The sequence below is a fragment of the Mytilus edulis genome, chromosome 9, assembly GCF_963676685.1.
Source record: "Mytilus edulis chromosome 9, xbMytEdul2.2, whole genome shotgun sequence".
NCBI lineage: Eukaryota > Metazoa > Mollusca > Bivalvia > Mytilida > Mytilidae > Mytilus > Mytilus edulis.
In genome coordinates, this window is record NC_092352.1 from 43,642,231 (window position 1) to 43,669,642 (window position 27,412).

The 27,412-nt window shown below is 31.6% G+C and overlaps 1 long non-coding RNA gene across 1 annotated transcript; it reads right to left on the reverse strand.

Moving 5' to 3' along the window:
* Nucleotides 1–15,689: 15,689 nt before the first annotated feature.
* On the reverse strand, nt 15,690–22,713 carry LOC139488420 (uncharacterized). The gene is made up of 3 exons (XR_011655999.1): nt 22,538–22,713; nt 17,148–17,235; nt 15,690–16,456 (listed from the first exon to the last, which is right to left on the reverse strand). It is a non-coding gene; the product is annotated as an uncharacterized lncRNA (long non-coding RNA).
* Nucleotides 22,714–27,412: the final 4,699 nt, after the last annotated feature.

A 27,412-nucleotide genomic window follows, 5' to 3' on the forward strand; every position in this document is an offset into this window, starting at 1 on the left:
AATTTTATTTTTACTTCAAAGTCAAAAGCTCGAATACAGAAAACAATTCAATGAAACATAGCAGTTACGTACATTTGTATCACAAGATTGTGCTTATCAAATCTATTAACCCATACTTGCTTTATATCTTCGTTATTTTAGCTCTTGTGGATACATGTAGATGTCTTATTGGTAACCATGCCAGATCTTCTTGTTTTTCTATTTGTCAATCTTTGTGTGTGTTTTTTGTCGACCATTGTTTAATTTTTCTTCTTTTTTTGTTGTTGACTGTATGTTTTCCTTAACTTGATGGTTTTTATTGTCCCTCTTTTTCATACATCCGTCATATTATATAAGGTATAGATCTTATTTATTTTTGTACATGTTTTTAATGAATATCATATAGAACCGTACAAACAGATTGATATATTGCGTTTCATGTCGTTTCAATGTGCTGAAAGTTCCTCTCTGGTCTTTGGCGACATATGCATACAAAGAAAGACTTGCAATTGATCCTTATTCCTTATTGCTTTTGTTTCGATTTCGTTTTGCATAGTTCATACAAGGTTTCTGCAAATATTGAGTTGTCGGGTATTTTGAGTTTTAGATATTAGACGATACGAGCAGTTATCTTACATAAAAACATATGTTTTAGAATCACATTTACAGTAATGATTTATACTTTTTATCTTTCAAATAATTATTCTTAAATATCTAACGTATAATGATGGTATCATATTAATGCTTGGGTTTGAAATCTCAGTTGTAATATTAATATTTAGTAAATCTAGATCAAGATTTTATTAAAATTTATTCATGCAACAGCATGAACAACCAAGTTCTTATCACAATACTATGTAAATTGTTATGCTTTAACAATAATATTTAATACCGTTATAAAACACACGGAAGCATTAAACTTTAACTTTAAAAAGGCACAGCAAAGTAGAGCATCTCTGCATATATTATGTGACGTTTTTGCAGTTTGATAAATGTCATTGACATTAAAGAAGATCCCACTCCTCTTCAATTAGACATTTTTTTTGGGATTCGCGTTGCTCAGTTTTTGTCTTTTTTGTTGTGTTTTGTGTCTTTTGCCATGTCGTTTTCAACATAACAAGAAACTCAAATTCTGTAGCGATGTAATGGATTGGCTGTAAAAAGTAAAATCACATAAATACTGAACTCCGAGGAAGTCCCTAATCAAATTGCAAAATCAAACGATAAAACATATCAAACGAATTGCAACAACTGTCATATTCCTGACTTGGTACAGCAAAAGAATGGAGATAGTAAAGTTCTAATTGATTCATACCAGTTTGTTGCACACCAGATTGTTTGATGGCCGAAAAATGATTTTCGGCAAATTTACTCTTTTCTTCGTGCTCATATCTTGCCTATACCATTTCGTTTTGTTTGAATTGCATGATCCCATTTTTTAATATTGTCACTTACTTTATTTATGACTTTAAAAGGGTGGTAAAAAATAAACGACTCTTCCTCAAACCCCGATTCAACATATAGCATCTAGCAAATAATAAATGAAGTTTACCGTGAGAGTTCTTTCTAATAGAAAATAAAATGTATTGGGTGGTAATAACCATGTGTGTGTGGCCTGCTTGTATACATCATGTAATTAATTTAATAACAACTTATGCTTTCTGATCTATAAGCATGTGTATAGCATGTATATATTTAAATTTGCAAAGGTGGGCATTTTGTAAACCAAGGTAAAACAACCGTACACCGATACAATACGGTCGACGAGTGCAATACGACAAAAATTCCTTTAAATTAATATTTTATATCTGTTTTCTCAGTTGGGTACGAAAATCTTGTACCTTTGGTCATTGTAATGGATGGCTTCATTAAATCTTTTGTAGCTAGTGTCGGTGCAAAGAGCATTTAAAAATAATTGGAGGTCACTCTTAGAGATAAGATAAGATTTTAAATTATCGTGTTTCATTAAAGCACTACGTACCCCTTACCGACAAACTTTGTATTGCTGCTCTTAAGCATATCATTCTACTTTTTACCATTTAATGCCCCTTGTTTCTAAAATTTTATGACCCTTGTTGTTAAAATGAGAGCATATTAATCTTTGATTATGTAGTGATCATAAGTTTGTTTCTTACATCTGGTCTTTAATTTTCTTTACTTCAAAACTATAGAATTCTGAAATAAAGGGGTTAAATTTAATAAACAGATTTTGTCTCACAGTGTATTTGTACAATGATGTTTTGTTTTAGTTCAAGTTTTTTCTAACATGAAAGTAAATACGTATTTCTTTACCGTGAGTAGCTGTAATGATTATTATGATTCTAAACCATTTGCAATGAATACATTAGTAATAGAAAGTATTTCTGTTTGAATTTTTATTTAATCAGACATTTGCAAACCTTAATTATTTTTGAGAATTAAAAAGCATTATTGAGTAAGTATAGATACCCACAGTTATGAAGATTGTGAAAATCAGCCAGGTTTTTGTTACAATGGAAAATACAACAAAAGCCATCTATCTATTTGTTAATTTATTTTAATTGCAATTTCAAAATAAAAATGATGTTTTGATAATTAACAATGCAAACAGTTTTAAAGAAACTGTTTGCCTTTCTGCAACTATTTGACTTAAATCGTCAAAAGTTAAATTTAACTTAGTGCCTTATTTATATTTACTTTTGATTTATCATATATTTCATTGTTGTTTCCGCATAGGAAATGCCAGTGCCATTAATCAACGGCATGCATTGAAAATCTGCACTTTATTCACTCATTGCAAACTGATCATGGATGACATTTAATTACGTGCGAAAGTGTTGATCGAACTATCAAATGCTCATTTCAAACGAAAATATTCACTTCCAAATCACTTACATTGAATATGTCGCAACAATGAACAAACAGTTCCATCATAGAACCAATTTGCCACAATGTCGAATGATTTGCCAACTGAAAATGCAGTTGATTAATTCAAATTTAATTATTTTCGACGTTGATGTTCCGCTGTTTTCTTAGTGAATATCACTTCTATTACTTGGTTAAACTAACCGTACAATTTATTCGATTGTTTTTGGTATCAATGTATGCAAATGCAACCATAAAACTAGGCTATCGGCATTAAAGATAGAAATTTTGAAAGCTGCCGACATTTTTGAGGATTTAGTAAATTTTCCGAACAGGGATATAAATGGTTGTTATAGTAATAAAACTAGGATAGATAACGGTAAAACTTTCAATAGCTGTCTTGGCGATAAATGATAAACAAAGACTAGTTGATCTGGGATAATTGTGCAATTATTTTATATGAATAATTAGTAGCATTGCTTACAACATTATCAATAAATGGAATTAAGGAAACTGAATTAAAAATTAGACCAAGCTCATGCAATATCGATTGCAGTTGCAACTAAGTGTAGAACAAAGAAAATAGAAATAGCGAGACATAAATGAAATCAAAGAAATCTCTAGATTCAAATCATAAATTGCAAAAAGGAAGCATAAAAGAAAGTTGTAACGCAAAAACAAACTGTTTCTCCCACATTTAGCTTTGTCTTCAAGTTAAAATAAATGATAAACATTTCGTCTTAAAGTGACAAACATGATGAAAGTATTGTATAGATAACACAATAAGAAGATGCTGTAAAATTTCCAATGAGACAACTCTCCACCAGAATGTCCAAAACGACGTCGAACTTCATATCGCTATAAAGACTTCAAACATGAGCAAAACCCAAACCACATGGTAAGCTATAAAAAGCCCCGAAACGACAAAAGTAAAAGAATTCAAACGAGAAAACTAACATTTAGAATTAAAAAATACAATATGATATACAACAACAAACGAGAACCACTACATTGTAAGATCCTGACTTGTGATCAGACATATATAGAATGTGGTGAAACAACACAACAGACGAACAAAATTTGAATATCATCTGAAAAGGACTTAACTCGTCAAATCGATCCAAGACATAAAAAAAATAACCGAACAAAATCACACTCTTAGGTCCGAGACCACAATTATTTCGTAGTGCATTTCTTTTAGGACATAAATGAAAATAAAAAAAATCCCACCTGTGCTTTCTCAAAGAAACTTTTACAGTGTGTTGTACTACTTTTTGGACAAATTATATCAAAATTATAGAAAACTTCATCGTCTCTAACTCAAAATATGGACAATTTTATCTTTAGGGCGTCTTGAAATCTTTTGACAGCTTCCGAAGTGCTATTTTTCAACCTTTTTCACCTGGACCAAAATCACTACTTTCCTTTAAAATTCTGGACCCAAATTTTTTTACAGCGTAATTTAACCCCCTACTTGCAATTTGAGGCATTAAACATGGAGAAATAAATTTGGAAGGGGTATAAAAATTAATGGCAAATAACCCACTGTCAACACTAGGGACTATATGTCTCGGACCACTTATATATCTAGTTCACTTAAGTGCTGCGTTGATACAACCGCTGAAGTATTATAATACTTCCATGATACAACATAATGTATCTCTCAACTGGATATGTATGCCCCTATATTTGTTTTAGTTTTTAAATTTGCTTGCATAAGTTAACGTCAATTTTGCTTTAAAAATAAGTAAACTTTACTACACGTACGGCGATGCAGAGCCTGACACATCACATTTGTACACTTGTTTATTGTTGTCCTAAAGTGGTCTTTCCCGGTAATCTTGTATAACAGTGTTGTCATCTCATCGATGTTTTGTCATATGTTATACAGATATTGTATATTGTATCCAAATGTATTGACATTTAAAAAAAATGCCATCAGAGGAGAATTTTGCTTATTAATTTCTTTAGATTTGTAATAAAAAAAATATCATTAGTTTTTCAATAGTTATCAAAAGTACCAGGATTATAATTTTATACGCCAGACGCGCGTTTCGTCTACATAAGACTCATCAGTGACGCTCAGATCAAAATAGTTAGAAAAGCCAAATAAATACAAAGTTGAAGAGCATTGAGGACTCAAAATTCCAAGAAGTTGTGCCAAATACGGCTAAGGGAATCTACTCCTGGGGTAAGAAAATCCTTAGTTTTTCGAAAAATTCAAAGTTTTGTAAACAGAAAATTTATAAAAATGACCATATAATTGATATTCATGTCAACACCGAAGTGCTGACTACTGGGCTGGTGATACCCTCGGGGACGAAACGTCCACCAGCAGTGGCATCGACCCAGTGGTGTAAATAGTTATCTAATTAAAGTACCAGGATTATAATTTTATACGCCAGACGCGCGTTTCGTCTACATAAGACTCATCAGTGACGCTCAGATCAAAATAGTTAAAAAATCCAAATAAATACAAAGTTGAAGAGCATTGAGGACCCAAAATTCCAAGAAGTTGTGCCAAATACGACTAAGGTAATCTACTCCTGGGGTAAGAAAATCCTTAGTTTTTCGAAAAATTCAAAGTTTTGTAAACAGAAAATTTATAAAAAAAACTATGGAAATTGGTTTTGTATGTTGTTGGAATACAGCATCTTAGACACGGTGTGATGACTGCTGGAAACCAATTTTGACAATTTTATCTTTTATGTCTGTTTTGTTCACGCATCGTTGTCAATATAATAGAATTTCATGCGACTGTCATACACGTGAGAGGTTTAGCGCTCCAAAACCAGATTCAATCCACCATTTACTACATACGAAAATGCCTGTACCAAGTCAGGAATATGACAGTTGTTGTCCATTCGTTTGATGTGTTTTATCTTTTGGTTTAGCCATTTGATTGGAGACTTTCCGTTTAGAATTTTCCTTGGAGTTCAGTGTTTTTGTGATTTTACTTTTGATCGACCTGTACTAAACATACACACATACTTTAATGAACTAACGCCAAATAAGACACTAGGGGACTACCTTTTAATCTGAAGACACATATTCGCTTTCCTTTCAAAAAGTATTTCTCATTTCTTACAATTATAAAAGATAATCTCATAAAAAAACCCAAACATTTCCTGAATGCTGATAGAAAAGGAGAAAAACTTGATATACAAGTTGGAGGAAAATGAGTTTCATCTTAATTACTAGGCCATGGTCATTCAAATTATAAGTACAGTTATTTATAAAAGCCAGGTAGGGTGATACATAGTGAGAAAAAGCACCAGCAATGTTTTGAAGTTTAATGCACACCAATTAGTCATCTATCATTGTGATTGGCATATCTGTCTTGTCTTCGAATTACAAAAGGAAGATAACTCGCAATATTGCTACCGAATCTATATTCAATTAAACACAGATATATGATTAAACCATTACAGAACTAATATCTTTTTTATTTTATTATTGTACCAGTATAACTAAGTAAAAGGGCTACGATTTGTTTGTAGTATATAATTGCTATTATTGATGGGCGCAGGACATTTTAGCGATTTTTTAAAACTACTAGTGGACCTTTTAGCGCAAACATTAGAGCCCATGGGCATTGGTCATTTTAATTTATATCTAAAATTGGTTAAAAATCTTGCACTAAAACGTCCGATTTCACCCGCTAAAATGTCCTATAGATGCGCTAGAAAGTCCTCCGCCGATTACTGATATTGTCTGGTTTCTTGTTATAAAGTCTATGCGACAATTCTATACTATCATTACACGAATGATAGTTTTAATAGTCCAAAGTTTACAAGGCGCATTTTGACCTTCTGCTATCGGTTTGCAAAAAGTAGGAATGAATTCATTTGCGAATTCTACAGCCGTGTACAAACATAGAGGTTTTATGTTTGTTTACCTTTTTTTGTACTATTATCATTGTTATCGTTGCGAAAAATCAAATTAAGCAAATTAGCATTTAAAACATGCGTCCAATAACAGAACAGTTTAAATTCCGCAACGCCCCCTTCAAAGGATAACGTGTAAATACTGAAAATATATATTAACTTCTATTCATAAAAATTAACAGCCTTTATATTTTTGAACATAATTACCCTCATTGTGGCTGATTTTGAATAATTTATTAGTGGTTTACAATATTATGTTTCATGCTAATCACTTTTGAAGTATTTAAAAATACTTAGAGGGCACAGCTCTGAAACTTTTCGTCTTAAGATGACATGGTAGGAACCCACTGACACATTGTTCTTCATTGTTTTTACGCACCCGTTTTGTCAGATCTATTCTACCTTTACAATTTGCACGCAACTTTAGGAAAGAAATGATTTAAAGGATTCTTTTGTATAGGTTCGGGTTACTATCAAAGTATATGAAAGATTCACGCTTAAAAGAATTAAGTCTAAATGAACACTAATTAACTCAAGAGGGCATTCATGGCAGGTTTGGTGTTACAAGCATTCTTATCGGTACATGAACCCTAGAAATTGATAAATACTAAAAGGATTTAATTATGCAGAATTGCGACTCGGGGTCAGGACTTGCTTAAAAGGAACTAGACTTGCATGCATTTTTTTCTATTATTTATGGCTGTGAAAGGACTGTAATTGAAACTTTTTTTCAATTCATGCAAAACAAATATATCACGAACAGTTTCTTGATAATAAATACACAATCCATTAGCTAGATATGTATATCAATTTACGAATACAATCAGTCTTAATTAATTATTCATTTCAATGTTTCTTTAAGGTGTTTTTCAATTAAAAAGGTGTTGAATTAATTGATAAAGGTTAGTAATAAAACATCTTCATCACACATTTTACTCACAAACACACAACTATAAACACATAAAACCTAAAAGATAAACAATCGGACCGGAAATTACTCTTTTAGGTTAAATGTTTTCGGAGACTTTCTCGAGACTTACACGAGACTTACACGATGAAATCCTTGAATTCAATATGATTAACTGTTTGATACAAAGAGTTGGATTAAGATTACGGATCTTAAATGAATTTTATACAAAAAAATCTGCAGGCAGGTGATGTCATCTTGAGATGAACTTTGATAAAACGCGATCAGATTTCTGACATTATAGGCGCAACTATTCATTAGAAATATCCATTCAGTGTTTTAAAAATATCGTACTAATAAATAAATTGAAACATGTATACACGTACATATGTATCACGGTATATTTGGTATCTATGATAAGTTAACTTGTATATTTCATGCAAATAGATATAAAGGAAATTAAGCTCTTTTTTTTTTCAAACATGAAGTGACAATTTGAAAGAAAAACTATAAGTGGATAAAAGATTCAAATATGATAGTAAATTAGTTACATAACAAATAGTGGTGGAAGATACAAAAAGTTGGATCGATGTCATCACTACAGCGGTGGAAGATACAAAAGGAATATCCAAACACATCAGTTGATGACAACGCCATGGTAAAAAAACCACAAACTCCATCAATAAACAAACAGTAAAATATGCCCAATTATGATTATAGACAGTGGCGGATCCAGAACTTTTCCTAAAGGAGGGGGGGGGGGGGGGGGGGGGCGCTGACTGACCTAAGGGGGGGGGGGCTCCAGTCATGCTTCAATGATTCCCTATATAATCAACCAAATTTTTCCCCTGAAAGGGGGGCCCGGCCCCTCAGGCCCCCCCTGGATCCACCTATGATAGAAATACCTAGTAGTGGACTGAAACAAACAGATAAAGACACGCATATGGCTTTGAAATTTCGGTCTCGATTAGATAGGTGGCCAGAATAATTATAATCACCAGTAACTCTACTTATGTTTTTTATATTCTCGGATGTAATATATCCTTTGTTCTGAACATGCATAACATATTTAACACTAAAAGTTAAGCAACCAACAATCAATTAAGTAATCCATCATATTTTGTATGTTTTCCTCCCATTATGACTTTATCTGCCGTCTCCGACTATTGCACATTATTTTGATCTACCAGCATTTCGACAAAAAAATGCAAAATCTAACACTAGTATATATATATACATAAAACAAAATAATTACAAAACAAGATTAAAATTTACAAGACATTTAATTGTTATTTTTTTTAATGGTGTTAAAAGTCCATGAAGTCAAAATGTCACTCTTTTGAAAATTTTAAAACATGTTTTATTTTCACAACTAGATTATAATAAGTATCTTCTAGACAGATTATTGGAATTTAAGTCATCATATAATTTGGAAAAATGTGCAGATATATATCTATAAAAGAACAGCACAAGAGAAGAAAAAGATGCATAAGGGACGCATACGTCGATTATAAACTGTAAATTTTATTTTAAACCATTTTCACCAAGGTTACCAAGCCGTCTGTCTTCATCTGTTTGTGTGTATTGAAAAAATGTTGTATCAAGACATTTTGCTTTTCATTTATTTCTTTATTTTGGCTTCGTTGTACCGAGGGATTGCTTTTTATGTTGCAAAGCATGTTTTAATAGCAGCACTATTCAGTAAAATATGTCAAACATATTGCTGAAAAAAAAACAATGTTCAGCAGTGTAGCCAACGAGCTATTATACTCTTTGCACTATTGTGGTAAGTTTACCAATAAATCATCAAATGTCAATTTTTTTCACCATGATAATTTTATTTGCATCAAAATGTGAATTCCAAAGAGAGGCTATCTATAAACTAATGTCTATTTATATCTCGCATAAATATTGCATCGCTTATTTATTAACATCGTCTATCCTTCTTAATACAAATGTATTCCATAGAGAGGCTATATTTATAAACCAATGTGCAACAATACCTCGCATAAAAATTGCATCGCACAATAACATAGTCAATCCTACGTAAGACCACGCATTGCGTAATTAATTAACGTTTCCAGTTCAAAGTGGTACAATGGTACGTTTTGTACATTTGTCATATCTTTGCTTCCGATGTCTTAACCTGTCTCGACCTTTTGCATATGTATGTATATCTGTTCATCAGTTTAAATAGGTAAAATCAATTTTCACAAAATATTAATTGTTTTATAGTGATTTTTCAGTGTTGAATAGACCCATTACCTTGCGGTAATCAGTTGTGAAATACTTATGAATTTATGAGAATGCCTTGAACATAACATTAAATTAAAATCTCATTTCTTTCATTTTGTCTTGACCTGAAAATCTATTTCCAGATATTATATATATTTAAATGAATAGGTATACCTTTATCTTTTAAGACCTTCTCGTGTTTAAAATCAATAAGGGTTTGACACTGACGAGGAGTTAGTTCCCATAAACTATTCTCCTATCTAATATCTTTGTTAATACAATTGTCTTTCGGGAGAATAGAAACAATAGGAATAAACAGAGCAAAGTATGTTTTGAAAACCTTTAGAATGAACGAACATGACTGACAGGATATAATGAGCCATTTGATATATCTATTGATATTACTACGATGTTGACCTCTTGATTTGAATGACCTTTTGTATTGTCTAGGAACTAAAGATATATTCTTAATTAGATTGTTATTAGAGTTCCTTGGCCACTATATGTATTTCTTGCTGGACATATGAGGATCTGGCTAGATGTACCTTGATATTTCTGTCAAATGTCAAATCGAAAAGGTTGGTACTGACTGGTACGGCCATAATTGTACAAAATGTGTAGACCCTATAGAAGAATTGTAAGATAATTTACTTAAATATCAATAATGCGCTGAAAAAGGGATTGTGTATGTATTCCCCCCAATTCAAGAATACAGGGAGATTAAAAGATGTTATAAAATATATATTGTAAAAGTTATTTTATAATAATTCCTCAAAGTAGATTGGATTTGTCTCGGGTTACATTTTCTAAATAGGATTAATGAAAGATTAACTTTTATATCAAAATAAAAACACGGATCACATTAACAAGCATGCTTTTAAATGAATTAAGTTGAAGGAACTCTACTCCTGTGTATTGATTTCCAAAACCAAGACCAATAAATGACAATTTTGTCTAGAAAACTTCTGTATTAAAACAAGTTCTTGTGTGTACTAAAAGATTCTGACTATATATGCTAATTCACAACTTTTTTGAAAAAAATATCAATTTTTCTTAGTAGATCAAAGTTCCAATTTTGATAGAGTTTAGTAATGCCAATATATTTTTTCTCAACAAAATGGCAACGGAGATTTCAAACAAAAAGTCTATAACATTTATAGTAATCTGTTGTCTTTGAGGTACAGATTGATCTATCAACGTTCTTGGTGTTATTTGATAAGAACATGTAATTTTCACATAATTCTTTCAATAGTAGCAATTGAAAGGCTCAATAATGAGTGACCGGGGAATAGAAATATGGTCTCTATTGGTCTTTTTCTGATCGACAGTAAAAACAATGCTAAAGTGTTGTGTTCGGTTGATTGTGCTGGATGCATGAATTCTCAGCCACTTCCAGTCAGAATGGGCACGTTAAATCTCATGCTTCGGAACTCATCTGATCTCTACATGCATGCATCCCTTGTAATATCACGAGAAATACACGACATGGGTATTCTCAAACCATTTGTTTCCAACTTTAAGTTTTTATCTGATAAAAAAAACTCCCAAACTGTTGTATAATTCTTTGATTTGCTTTAATATCTATCTAGAATATTTAAAAAAAACAAACAATTTCGAACATGTGCTGTTTAATGCTCTATATTGATTGTTTTTCTATAACATATTAAGAATCATAGATTCACATAACTATTTAGAATCAATACCGTTAAGTGTTTTTGTTTCCCTTTACGGTCTGCTTTGATATTGTTCTAAATCTTGTATTCCTGTATTGTTGATGAAGATTTTGCTCTAAATCTTTTAAGAAGTGCTGCAACTGATATGTAGTGTACCGGTATACGTAGGACAGATTGATTCCTTAACAGTAGTTTATAAAATATTTAGACAAAAAAACGAAAAAAACACGGTTACTTATTTTTCATGTCGGGGCTTCTATTGTTTTGTTTTCAATGTTGAAGGCAGTATTGTCGCCTAAAATTGTTAAAATGTACATCTACTTCATTTAAACACTATTGGATAGTTGTCTCATTGACAGATCTCCTCATTTCTTTAACAGTTAAAGAATGTCAGAGGCTCATACAGGGTACGTAATAATGAGTATCCGTCAATAAGACGTTTTTAATTTAAACTCACGCGTTTGACACATCAAATCGTAAATTAATGGCGAAAAGTGCTATTTGTATTATAAATATTGCATACACGATAAACTATTTTCACTGCAAACTACAAAATCTTTCAAGTATGCCAACAGGTTTTAGTTTTCAATAATTCTGGAGTCAAAAAAAAACATACAAAAAGTAAAATCACAAAAATACTGAACTCCGAACAAACAGTACCCATCAAAGCTAAACATTTTATTGAAAAAACAATTCTCAACCGGAAAAAAAGTGATTTACATGAAAAATATCAACATGTACTGAATATCTATAGCCTAATTGATGGATATTTACCAAATACCTGGTACAGGAAATAACAACGAGGCAGAAGTTATCCGTAATATGTGTGTAATTCGTTGCCTTTGGCTGAAGAAATGTAAACCATAAGCCAGAAATATCACATAAGATGCCATATCTGAAACCTGAATAACATATACAAATGTTTTTCTCATCAATAAATACAGCCCATTTTTGCCTGCGACAAAATGCGCTTGAATAAAATAATGCTTTGCCAATTGCATAATGAAGACCATACGTTGTCTCAGTGGAAATCATATCAGATACCTTATTTTGTTGTGATAAATTTAAACAGTAGCAGAAGTCAATTACTGGTATTGAATTTATCCAGTTGGTATACTGATCGACACACATAGCTAGTTTTTTTTTAATTTAATATAGGCTGTAGTACGAAATTAAAAATCAGTAACAATTAATAATGGTTACTGTCCCTTGTCAAAAAATTAGAGGTAATAGCTAGATGAACACGTAAACAGCTTGTCATGAAAAGACAGGAACAGTATAGACATGAACATATGAATAGCAACCAAATATTGGTGGCCTTCGATAGTTATCTGCTCTTTGGTCGAGTTGTTGTCTTTTTTACATATTCCCAATTTCCATTCTCAATTTTATTATACAGAAGTAAATTCCAGGAAATGCTACTTTTGTTGCATGTTTTGTTTCCAAGAGCCTTTGTGTTGAAGAATATTTGCCATGTCTTAATCAGAACAGCAACCAACTACTGTGGTCAGAACAGCTTTTCAACAGACGACAAACTGATTATAAAGGTTATTTTTACTATATGCATTTTCCTTAATAGTTCTTTTGCTTAAAAACATGTTAAGCCCCGTCATATTCTTTAAATGTCTCTCTCGAGACCTATGATTCAGTGGCTGTCTTTGGTTTCTGTCTGTCATATTTCAAGGCTTTTTGCTTACTGTTTTCTTATATAATTCAGGCTGTATTTTTTTAAAAATTGTTTCTAATAGTGTTTTATAGCTGACCTTAATATATACGGTATTGGTTTAGCTTATTGTTGAAGGCCTTACGGTGACATGTGACTGTACAGTTCCTCGTTTTGGATAAAAGTCTTTTGGTAAATTATTCCTTATAGAAGGATGACCAAATGTGAAACATTGATGTTTTTATTAAACAACATTTATTATGTATATGAAAGATTATTTGAGAATCGGACGCACAATGATGCAATCTAGAAAATATTCCGACAAAGACTGGATACATACACGCAAACACTCAGTCCGTATATACAGTCTGCTGTGTTTCATTAGTAGTCCTTTCTTTGAAGATTTTTCTATAAAATTTCAGCGGACTTTTTTTGTTAAATAATTATTGATTAATTGTTTCGTTGTCATATTCAATTTAATGTCAATGTTAAGTAAAAAAATATATAATATTACTTATAATGATAAAATTACGTAATAGTGATTTAATAACACCAGATTTTATGCAGTTACCAGTAAAAAACAATGTTATGTAACATTTATTAAAGAAATATGCTAATGAAACACGTCGTTAAAAATTACAAATGTAGGTAAAAAACTATGTAAATAGAAAATCAATGATCAAAGTATATATTTGTTGTAATTGTGATACGCAAATAGCATTTACATAGAAATGAAAGGCTTATAAATTTGATTTTTGTTACATACCAAATTGTAAGTTGTATACAATACAGGATATATGCAATAAACATAAGTGGCTTTTTGTCAGTTTTGATTAACGACATAAATATCCTTTTATAAAATTTATAGTGTTGAATAATTATTTAAGCGGGAAGATGAATTTATCTAAAAGGTGTCTATGTAGAAAGGTCTTTGGTATGACAAGCTCGCACTTAACTGACAGAATCGGGGATTTTCGTCGTAACCTATCAGATTACATCTTTCATTAACTGTGGAATATCTTTTTGTTTGATAGACAGGTCGACAATTTACCCATCTGCTAGGATCAAGAAAATAATTAGTTTGCTATCAGAAATACACATGAGTGACTTTGAATTTAGAAGAATGGGACAATGAATAATAATATGTCCACATTCACAAATTTATCAATAATGCCTAATCCCCATCATTATTTTACTGAAGACATGAATATAAGAATAGTTGAACGATATACACATGTAACAAGAAAAAGTTAAATAAATACGTATACATAAAAATTGAATCATTCCTTATATAAAATATATCAATAAAGTTAAAAAAAAAAAATATCTCGAAAATTAATTACACGCAGAGTTGAATGGAAACGAAACTGAGTATCCGCAAAAATAAGTTGGTTTATATAATATATATTATGATGCTTTCGGACGCCGAAAATGAAGTAACTATAAAGTTTTAATTAACCTTAAGAGTAAAACAAACACAAAATAGTGCCCAACTCTTTTGGCTAAAAATAAGAAGCCTTTTAAAATAGAATAAAATTTCTTTATTTCCAATTACATTGCAGCACAACAAAGATATACTCTTGATTTGCCTAATAATCTAGTATTCTTAGGTACCCGACTCATCAACTTTGTAGCCAACTTCTTCAAGAATGACATGACCATTGTAATGTATTTTGAAACACATTTACAATCATACGTGTAAAAAGGAAACAACACTGTATGGTGCGCCCAAAGCTGTTTCTATAGGATTTAATTTCACCAGAACCTCTCAAATAAATACAAATTTGAAAACCAAGTATGTAACAGTCTCCGGGACAAGTTTGCAATTCCGCTGAGTGCAAAAGTTGTCACCTTAACTTTTGGAGTTAAGTCAAAACAAAGTTGATAACTTGGTTGGTATTGGTTCTCTGATATTTGTCCTAAATTATTTTGGATCTAGCACCACTGTTGAAAAAGTTATGCCCCTTTTTTCAACAATTTCCTCAGAGGAAAAGTACTTTTCCTCAAGGGAAATCAAATTTCCCTAAAGGAAAAAGATTTTTCCTCAAGGGAAATTGTTTTTTCCTCACGGGAAAAAGATTTCCCTTAGGGAATTTGCTGCATAATAATTTCCTTTGAGGAAATTCTATTTCCTTAGAGGAAATTCTTTTTCCTTAGAGGAAATTCTTTTTCCTTTGAGGAAATTTGCAGCTTCAAATTTTCCTTGGAGGAAATACTTTTTCCTGTGAGGAAATTTGTAGCTTCAAATTTTACTTGGAGGAAATACTTTTTCCTGTGAGGAAATTTTTGACAAACACTTTTCCTTGGAGGAAAATTCAAGACAACAAATTTCCTCTAGGGAAATCATTTCTCTTCAAATTTCCTCTAAGGAAATTTCTGAACATCAAATTTCCCTTAAGGAAATGTTTTCCCTTATTTTTACTTGTTAAACATTTCTTCACTACACCATGTATACAAACAGTATGAATATAATTATTACAAGACTGTATAATTGATGCAAATGATATTTAAAACTTTAATAAATGTTTGACTCAACATTTTAATGACATTGAAAATAATACAGTCTGACTGTTTAGATCTAGGTATTGTTTATACTTTTTATATAAATTTAACTTTGATTTATATTTTTTTTTGGAGCAAATGCTTCTATTTTCTTTGTAATTGTTTCAATGCGATACATTAATAAGCAACCAATTTGAATGTCATACCATTTGTTGTGTTCTAAAGAATTTGTTTATATATTTGCAGATTAAATAATAAAATAAACACTTTTCGTGTTATTTTAAATTAGAATTTCTTCTGTTTCAGCTTGTATACAGTTATTCAATCCACTACGTAAGAATTCAGTGAATACATTATTCCATTCACTAAACAATTCCCTTCAATTCTAAGAGAAATCATTTTTGCAAATTGTTCTTCAATGATCTTCTTCTGTATATTTGATATGAGGGAGCGATGTAAATGAGTGGATAAAACTGGTGTTCCTTTTTTCAACAACAAAATAGTATTTGTTCAGCATTCTCCTTTCTTTTGATTAAGATATGTTGTTGCTTTTATGCAATAGTGTTTTTGTGTATCTATGATAGAACTCCATTTTGTTTATGGTCATTATCATGTGATAATGTTGAAATTTCCTATTTCTTTTTTGCAGGAAAGCACACATTCCATTTCAAATTAATCCAATTATGCCTTATGTAAATAAATTTCAACTTTAAGTTTCCTCTTCAGTAATGACCTATTGATCATGAAAACCAAGATGTCTGATCACCTATAAATACACAAAATAAACAAATAAAATGTTATAAATGGAGAGAGAAACAGCAATAAATGTTTTTCATGTGTATCTTTCCTTATTAAAATACATTAAGTAAACTTGAACTCGAGAAAAATAAATAACTGCGATGTAGACTAGAAAGTATAAAATGCCAAATAAAGTATTCACGAAAAATTAGTTGATTTACAGAAGTCAAGTCCGTGTTTGCAGGAAATTTACATCATTGGTTGTCTGGTGGAGAGTTGTCTTATTGGCAATCATACCACATCTTATTTTTATATAACCTTGCCATATTCCTATTGTGCCTGTCCAAAGTTCAGAGCCTGTAGCTTTTGTCAGTTTAGTCTGACACTAAAATTTAGTGGTTGTTGTTGTTGTTTCATACCGGTCATATTTATTTTTTGTAATTTATTTTGTTATAAACTAGGCAATTACCATAATTAGTTTTACAGTTTGGATTGTTTCAATGTTTCATCTTTAGGTCTTTTATAGCTGTCTACTTTGACTATAGTATAGGGTATGGATTTTCTCATTATTGAAGGTCGTAACAGGCCTACAATTGCTTTCTCAAAGCCATGATAGTTTTCATATTTAATATACCACATCTTTTAATTTTTATAGTAATCATGATACTAGTAATCATCTTTCAAGTTCAATAACTTTTTTAAATTAAAAGGTGCCTTACCATTTAGGTTTAGTTGGCTTCTGCAAATTTTACATTGCCTATCATTTCTGCTGTATATAATTTCTCTGTATCTTCTATAGTTCTTGTCCTATACATAAAAGAGTAAAAGTTGTATGACATCTTGCATCAATATTTTTTTCTGTTTAATGTACATTATGTATATTAATGTGTGTTTAATAAAAATCTAAACCGTGAGTGCTTGATAAGCTTCTTGCCCTTATAGCTGGTCTTTAAGCTTTAAATGAATTTTAATGATCGACTAAAAAACTATAAGCACTGTGCAAATAAGACCCCTGCCCTCCAAAAAAAAAAAACATGCACAAACAGTGGTATTTATTGACATAAAACATGTATATAATTTGGCTCCATTTATAGATATATATCTCAAGTGACTATAAGTTTAAGGCTGCGATTTTTTTAACAAATACATAAATTTCTAAAAACCTTTCAAAGTTTTTGAAAATGGACAATTTTAAAATAACTTGGCAACAACTAAAGTTCCTTAACTCTGCATCTTATAAAAAATTTACATGATAAATAGGGAATGATACTCCAGCTTGCATATTATTCAAAGTTTTAAAGGAACATAACTGAAGAACGGTAAAAGTTTTACTACCAAAATTTGAAATTGATCTGATTAAAATTATGATAAAAAGTATTTTTTTAAAGTTTAATAAAATTTGGTTGAGGAAAACTTAAGTTAGAAGGCCGAAACAATTTTTTCCATTTTTAAAGAACATAACTATAGAATTTAGTAAAAGAGACACTACCAAAATTCAAACTTAATCTGTATTTTGTGATGATAAGCATTGTGTATTGATTTCATAACATTTGGTTGAAACAAACTAAATTTTAGAGAACAGGAAACCAAAAATTCAGCATATTTTCCCCATTTCTAAAGGGGCATAACTCTGATACTCTAGTACAGTAACACTGACATCACCAAAATTCAAACTTGATCTGAGAATTGTGATAACAAGCTTTTGTAAAAGTTTAATTGAATTTGGTTGAGGCAAACTAAAGTACTGTAAGAGAACAAAAAACAACTTTGGGACAGACGGACAAACGATCTGACAAGTGTTAAACATTATGCCCCCTCCACTTTGGGTCATAATAATAACTAGAGGCTCTGTTAATGTGTTTACTGATGTCGGCCATCTTTGTTGGTAGGCGGGGTCATTAGACACTCTTTTTAAAAATAGATACCCTAGTATTATGATTGTGGCCAAGTTTGGTTAAATTTGGCCAAGTAGTTTTAGAAAAGATTTTTATACAAGTTACAAAAATGAGGAAAAGTTGTTTAATATTGACTCTAAAGGGCAATAACTCCTTAGGGGGTCCTCTAACAATTTTGATCATGCTGACTTATTTGTAGATCTTACTTTATTGAACATTATTGCTGTTTACAGTTTATCTCTATCTATAATAGTATTCAAGATAATAACCAAAAACTGCAAAATTTTCTTAAAATAACCAATTTAAGGGCAGCAACCCAACAACAGGTTGTCCGATTCAACTGAAAATTTGTGAGGGGATATATCTTATTCTGATGGACATTAAAATCTTGAAAGATTTGCCCTAAATGTCTTGGTTTCAAAGATATAAAGCAAAAACTGCATTTTACCACTATGTTCTAATTTTAGCCATGTCGGCCATTTTGTTTGGTAGGCTGGGTCATCGGACACATTTTTTAAACTATAAACCACAATGATAATTGTCGCCAAGTTTGATTAAATTTGGCAAAGTAGTTTTAGAGAAGAAGATTTTTAGAAAAGTTACAAAATATGATGAAAAGTTGTTAAAAATTGACTATAAAGGGCAATAACTCCTTAAGGGGTCGACTGGCAATTTTGGTCTTGTTGACTTATTTGTAGGTCTTACTCTGCTGAACATTATTGCTGTTTACAGTTTATCTCTATCTATAATAGTATTCAAGATAATAACCAAAAACTGCAAAATTTCCTTAAAATAACCATTTCAGGGGCAGCAACCCAACAACAGGTTGTCCGATTCGTCTGAAAATTTCAGGGCAGATTGATCTTCACCTGATAAACAATTTTTACCCCATGTCAGATTTGCTCTAAATGCTTTGGTTTTTGAGTTATAAGCCAAAAACTGCATTTTACCCCTATGTTCTATTTTTAGCCATGGCGGCCATCTTGGTTGGTTTGACGGGTCACGCCACACATTTTTTAATCTAGATATCACAAGGATGATTGTGGCCAAGTTTGGTAGAATTTGGCCCAGTAGTTTCAGAGGAGAAGATTTTTGTAAAAGTTTACGGACGACGGACGACGGACGCCAAGTGATGAGAAAAGCTCACTTGACCTTTCAGGTCAGGTGAGCTAAAAAGGGAGTTTGTCAAGATATAAAAACAATTCACCAAAGTTTCATAAAAATTTGTGAAAGCATTCTTGAGACTATCCTAATCCCAAGTCATGATAGTACAATGACATAAATCAGATTTTTTTTTAAATTAAAAGGAAAATTATCATGTTTATGTTATACAAAAATAATTCACCAAGTTTCATGAAAATTGCTCAAAGCATTATTAATAGTATACGTACTGGAAAAATCCCCCCTTTTATGAATAAAATCCCTAACTTTAAATCAAAAATTTAAAATCCCTAAAAATTAAAAAGGAGCTTAATTATCATGATTATACAGTGGCGTAGCCAGGGTAGAAACGATGTGGATGCGAATTTTCAACGAGCTGAGCGAGGCGATAAATTTTAGGGACTTTTTAATGCAAAAAATTAAATTTTTCCTGTATGCATGTCAGTGTATTCCCCTAGAATCCGACACTGGTTAGATTTTCGTTTAGTTTCAAAATACCCACCAGTATACATTATATTTCCAACAGAATTTATGAACTTGTCTACCTTCATAAAATTCATAAATATTTAATGTAAAAGTTTCACACCAAATCTTATATTTGACATCTCAAAAACAAACCCATTACAGCGGCACTTCTGTCTATGGAACTTCGGAATATAGGAACCGAAGTGACCCCCCCCCCTCCTTTCCTGGAATTTGAGCCTCGCAATGGGGTTTTTGATAACTTGTCTTAACTCATTGCTGCGAGAGGATATGGAATACCTGGCGTCCGTCCGTCCAGTCTTGTTAGCGCTGTCATTTGTACAATTCTTGCCAGATTTTTGTGAAACTTATATCATCATGCAGCAGTGTCTTTCACACATGCGAATATAAATCCTGATCAAATATTTTTAACCCATATATGCCCCTTGGAAATATAAATTATAAATGCAAATCTCATTGTATTTGTTTGGAAGCTTTTTCTCTCGAGATATAAATTAAAAAAAAAGAAAAAGTGCTTGGTTTAGTTTTTGCCCTCTTGTACATAAAATGTATCTTGGATGCGGGGGACATTGGATCTCTGATCTTTTATTGAAAACAACATTAATATTTGTACCTAGATGGAAAAGGGTATTCGTGAGTCCTGGAATAAAAACACTTCATTACAAATAGAGTCGTCGTTTTTAGTGCCACAGAAAACGATATCAGATATGATTTTTCAGATTTTTTTATCCATCTTGTTCACATGAAGGAAAAACCACGCATACGGCATCGGAAATGATTGGAAGCTATTCTCATATTCTCATATACATTCGGATACCATAATGTGTATATGCTGACAACTCTTGCATTATATAATTATTAAAAAAAAAAAAAAATTGTCAAAATGATGTGGATGCTTGAGCATCTGAGCATACATGCAAGCTACGCCACTGTTATATCAATAGATAATTCACCAAAGTATTATGAAAATTTTATGATTAATGTATTCTAATTCCAAGACTATCTAAGACATGGTTTGTTTGAATTAAAGAAGTTGGAATAAAGTACCTGCTAGAATTCAGGAGAATTAGACCAAATCAGGCTATCTTCTAGATTATCAGACAATTGACTGTAGAAAAGGAATTTTCTTTTTTCTTATTTAGCTATTTGTTATCTCTTTCCTTAATATATACTGAACTAAGCCATTTTTTCACATATTTTTATTGTTTTTTCTCTCTTGTGACTTGTTATTTAACATAACAAAAAAAAACAAAGGCAATGAAAGAGAAACTGGCAATGCCAAGGCAAAACATATGATAAGATGCAGAAAAGAAAAACAAAACAAAACACTAAGCAACACCAACATCACCAAAAAACTAGTGTTGAATTCATGTGCTCAGTCAGTCAGTGAGAGTTCGCAGATCCTGACCTACTATATCTATGCTTAAAAACCTAAAAATCATATAGTTCTAAACAAATTTTGTAAATTTATACTTGATTAAAATGTTGTCATAAATAGCATAGACACCTCTGAGTTTTGAGAACCACATGTGTTAATTGTGCGAGTTATAATCATTGATAATCATGCACAAGATTGACTTTTAAAAGCCTATATATTGAAATTTTCTGAAAATATTGCATGCATTTATTAATATGACCAATTTCAAGAAATGCACAAAGATGTGAGATGATTTATATAATTGTAATTTCAGGAATTTACAGTAAAGGCTTTTATCCTCACTGCATTTTGCACTTTTCCTAATCCAGGAGCCAGAAGTTATGGCCTTTGTGACCTTTGTATGATTTTTATTTTAGTTTCTTTTTTTTATATTGAAGAGTTTAGTATGACGTCCTAATATCACTCAACTAGTATACATTTTTGTTTAATGGCAAGCTAAAGCATGCCTCACAGGCACGGATCCAGGGGGGGGGGGGGGGGCTGAGTGTTGGACATGTTGGAACCCCCTTTCTTTATTGGACGATCAATGCATTTGAATGGGGACATGTAGTTGGACACCCCCCCCCCAAAAAAAAAAATTGTCCTGGGTGAGGAACCTCTCCTTTATATGACTAGATCCACCCCAGTCTCAGGTTCCGGGATTTTCTCGTTGCAATGAAGACCCATTGGTGACCTATGGCTGTTATCTGCTCTTTGGTCATGTTGTTATCTCTTTGATACATTCCCCATTTCCATTTCCATTTTCTTTTCGGTTCTATCACAGGTATTTGGGGCATGGACCCCCCCTTTTTTGGACCTCACTAAAAAAAATATTGTTTAGTGTTTTTTTTATTTATTTACAATATTCTACAATGTATAAACATATTTCACTTGGGCTCGTATGGATAGTAAAAAAAAGTTATTGTAATCGACTAGCAATGGATTGTTGAGACTTGATATATGTTTATACATTGTAGAATATTGTAAATAAATAAAAAAACCACTTAACAATATTTTTTTTAGTGAGGTCCAAAAAAGGGGGGGGGGTCCATGCCCCAAATACCTGTGGGTTCTATTATAAATATTAGAATCGAGTTTGGCGCCTTTACAAAAATATAATTGTCTGTGCTGATAGGGGAGTATGTGTGCATACCAATATTTAAATTTTCTAGGCCTTCTTTTTGAATATTTTGTGCATTTCTTGGTAAAATACTGTCAGACCTCGAGTGCTGTTGTTTTACAAAAACGGTCAAGTAATGTAGGGGAAAGAAACTAACTAAAAAGACCAAAATAAGCCACAACTAATGGGGGTCTCATTGGGGGTTTTGTTCACGGATCCCGCTTAGATACTACTTATTTTTTTAGATTCTCGCATGATGCCATCCCGCTTACACTATGTAAGTGAACAATTCTGCTATTTTTGTAATTTCCCATGTCCCGCTAAACTTCATTTTGCGTTTTCACGGCACAATAATTTGAGGGAGGATAGGACCTTTATCGGGACTGCGGGATCGGGTGTTTTTAAGCTCTGGATTTCGGGATTGACCCTTTCGGGATACGATAATTCTTTTTTTGAATTTCAGGACCTCTGTATTTCGTGTTTTTAAGCCCGGGATTTCGGGATGTCGTGTTTTTAAGCTCGGGATTTCGGGATCAGTACCCCTCCTATCCTCCCTCATAATTTGACTTTCATGTGTCACGTTTACAAAAAATACGCCTCGACAATCCCGAGTCCCGCTCAGACCCCCCTTATAGGTACATAATGAATAGTTTACTATGTAGTCAGTAGTCGGGTCAAATACACATGTATATACTTTTAGACGACCTTAGATTCATTTCACAGCGAAAATACTCATTAATATTGAACATTTTAGATCACTTCACATTTAGATTTTATAACTTTTAAAATTAAGACCATATAGATTTAAGATCATTTAATCGAAAGATTATAATTTGTCAATGCGCAACTGTAACCAGGTACTGCATTTTTTTTTTTTTTGCATGCGTCAAGAAACAGTTAAAAGTGCCGGGAATAGAAAAGCAAGTTAAACTTCTCATCTGGACTTTTTAATAAGTCTGTATACCGGACCTCTTCTCTATTTTGGGATTGAAAAAAAATCTAAAGTTAAAAATGCGGTTTTGAGTCTATTTCTTCTTTTTAATTTGGTAACACGTTAAGCCATTAGTGACACTAATATGGTATATTACCAATAATAAGGCCATATATTTCGGTGTGTAGAAATACCGCAAAAGACTTCTTAGTGCACTAAGAAGAAAGTTTTTGCATTAAGGACACTAAAACGATGTTTTAAGATCACAGCGAACATGAATATAAGAGGATATGATTAAATACCACAAATCTATAAAGTAAGGTATCAATAGATTTTGTAATTTTGAAGTTAAATGACTTTTTAATCAACGCCTGCCACTCGCCACGTGACCAACGGTTTATTGCAGATTCTCGAATCATCATGTTCAATCAACCTAATCCAATAAACAATTGTCTTTTGATCGTTACTTATTGATTAATCAATGGTTGTTAACCTAACGGTTTAGCGTGGTATAAATTCAAGTTTATGAAAGAAAAATAAAAAATAAATTTTGTGTTTTAAAACTTTGCCTTTGTTATAGATATTTAGTTTTTAAAGAAATTGCTATGCAAGCTTTTTTTTTTATTTAAAGAACCCTATTTTGAGATTAAAATTGAGAAACAAATGCTTTTGATATTTCATTTCCTTACTAACAACACAAGAGTTTACATACTATCATTATTCCTTGAAAGACATTTGAGAGTATGTGGTGTCCATGGGGTTCTTCAAAATCCGATTACAGAAGTAATATATAGAAAAACTCCAAGAGGTAAAATTATTTTACGTTTTAAAAAGAGAATTATAGAATAAATCATAACTGTCTTCTATGAACGATAACTTTAAACTGGTGTCAATGCTTTTTTTTTTTAACAATTCATCTTTATTCAACAATTGAAGATGAATACCATTTTATTTTATAATGTAATAAGCACTATGGGCAGGCGCGGATCCAGAGCTTGAAGTGGGGGTTTGGGGGAGGGGTTATGTGAGAAATGTTTAAAACACTAGAGAAGTTTTCATGTTATACCAAACGATATGTTTTTCAAGAAATGGCACACTTTTTGTTCATCCGGCATATGGTTACTCTAAATAAAATTTTAAGTATTAATTTTATAAGTTTAATTATTTGATTACAGATCGTATCTACCCGTTTTCCAATTGTTGTATCACTCTAAGGGAGGCTAATAAAGATATATATATATAATAAAATATAGAGATAGCAGCCTTGGATTGTCTTAATTAAATCCTTTGGTCCTCTAATTATCAAGTTACCCTCTGGCCGATGTTATTATGACTTGTGTATATTTAAAGAAGTGTAGCGACAACGTGTCACTCTATTCAGTGCTAGATATTCAAATTATAGTAAAGATAACATTAAAACAAGAAATGGTTAATACAAAAAATATTTTAAGATTTTCAACCGGGGGTGGGCTTGCTTTAACCCCCTAAATCCGCTAATGATGTGGGAGAACTAAATTATTTAGTTAACTTAATCATATGACTCTTAAGCCCGTTCTGCCATTATTAAGAAACGCTAAAGAACGGAAATGTATGATTTTAAGATTTGGAAATAAATGAAATTGGTGTCACAAATGGTATGTCTGCTTGTATTTAAAATATTTTATAAATAGATATAAATGCTCATATACATAATTATTAACGGTTGTTTTACTTCGCTTATTTATAGCATTTAACAAATAACTTCGTATTCTTATTTTCGGCATCAAATAAAAATAATGGAATAAATATATTTTAAAAGACAAGGAAAGTGAATTAAAAAATATATACAACAAAAATAACCGAAAGGAGATGTGGTACGGCTGTCAATGAAACACCTATCCACAAAAGTTAAAAATGAAGAAGATGTCAGAAATAAATTGGTCATAATTTATTTACAGTCTAAAACATCGAAGGGACTAAACATCAACCTATACATATTTATACTTGTAATGCATTTGTATATAAACATCGAATCAGAAATATGTTCCTTTCCTAAACATGTTTAAAAACATTGCTGTGATAGTTATCAAAAGTACCAGGATTATAATTTAGTACACCAGACGCGCGTTTCGTCTACACAAGACTCATCAGTTAAACGCTCAAATCGAAATATTGATAAATGGCATAGTTCTTAACATTAGAAAAATGAATGAAGTATTGGCAACTGGACGTTAAGCAACCAAATATCAATCCTCACTTTTCCGTGAAGTGTTCACAATTATTTGTCTTTTTAAAATTAAAAGGATGAAAAATTCCCAAACTGAAAAGAGTTGAAAATACGCTATTAATTTAGAAGTAAAAAATATAGCAGACAGAATAAAGACGGCAAAAACAAACAAATGAAAAAAAAATAGAGAACAATTTGAAATACCGTATACATGTTTAATCAGTATACTAGTAGATCACGGGCCAAGGTTGAGCGAACATGAATTGCTATCGATTATACTAAAGGTGACAATCAACTTTTTGAGGCACGTGTCGAGAAAACATTAGAAAAAATATAATTTAAAATTATGAAAGGAGTAGGTCCGGTTAGGACCGATTTTGGCCTCAAATTTCAGGTTCATCTGACGAAAGATTTTGACCACTTTTGAAACAATTAAGTGTCTATTTTATTTGATTCTATTAGTGTATGTGGAAGATTTTCACTGATTTTGTCATTAAAAGCTCAATTAAATATGAAAAATCCACCAAATATGCCGGAAAATGTAACTTTTCAGATGGTTTTTGCAATTTAGCATGACTTTATGGTGCTTGTACCCGATATATGTGCCATGTATTGTCAAAAACAGCCCATATTTATGTAGCAGAAGCATTCTACTGTCCAAAAAATAACTAAAAGTTTACTTTTAACAATTTTGTAAAACTGCTATATTTTGGGGCCAAAAAGGTGTCTTACCGGACCTTCTCCTTTTACAAAGTCTATTTCTATATGCCATATCCTTTGTGACAGTTGTATCATTCCATCAGGTCCTTAGTGCACATTTTTGTTCTTAGTGCACTAAGGAGGTCCTTTGCGGTGTTTCTACGGACCCCATATATTTGAAGCTGTTCAAAATTCTGTATCAGATCGGACAATAATTTTCATATATATAAAAAGAATTACTGTATAAGTTATCTAGTATGAAATATGTCCACTGGACCGACCGTGCAAGTGCTATATATATTATATCATGTATATAGCCAGTCAAAAAGATGTGGTATGATTGCCAATGAGACAACTATCCACAAAAGACCAAAATGACACAAACATTAACAACTATAGGTCACACAAGGTCGTTAAAAACTTCCATTTGTTGTTGTCCACTGAAAATAAGCTCATAAAAACACGAATCCCCGTTTACTCAATTCCACCTTTATTTGTTAATATTTCTTTATCTTTTTCTTTTGATTTTATCATATCTTTTTTGTGAAATATTTTGTGTGGTCGAACATGAAATTGCCTCCGATGCTACAAAGAAAATTTGTTTAATGTCATCTGTTGCAATATATGCTAAGTACTACACGTGGACAGGATGTTCCCCAGAAAATAAGTTATACACACCCCGATATAACCCCGAGGGTACACGCTACTGTCATATGGAAAATTACTGGGTCACCTGTAAGATGGTAATCAGCCATGCAACTAATTAGGTTACTGACCATGTCACTTCAATTTAAAAAGTTTATCGTTAGATATCAAAATGATAAATTCATTTTAATTAAAAATTTAAGAACTAAAGGATTTATCATTATAATGAAGTGAAATAATTCAACCAAATCGTATATAGATTATATCAAGGACTTTTTTACTATACAAATCCTTGATTATATACATATTTTTTTTATCTATGCAGGAAGAATTGAAAAACTGTATTTATAATTTTTGATTTGTTTTATAGAAATCTGTGTAGGTCTCATGAAATGGAACTCACGCAACGCATGCCTAATTAAGATTT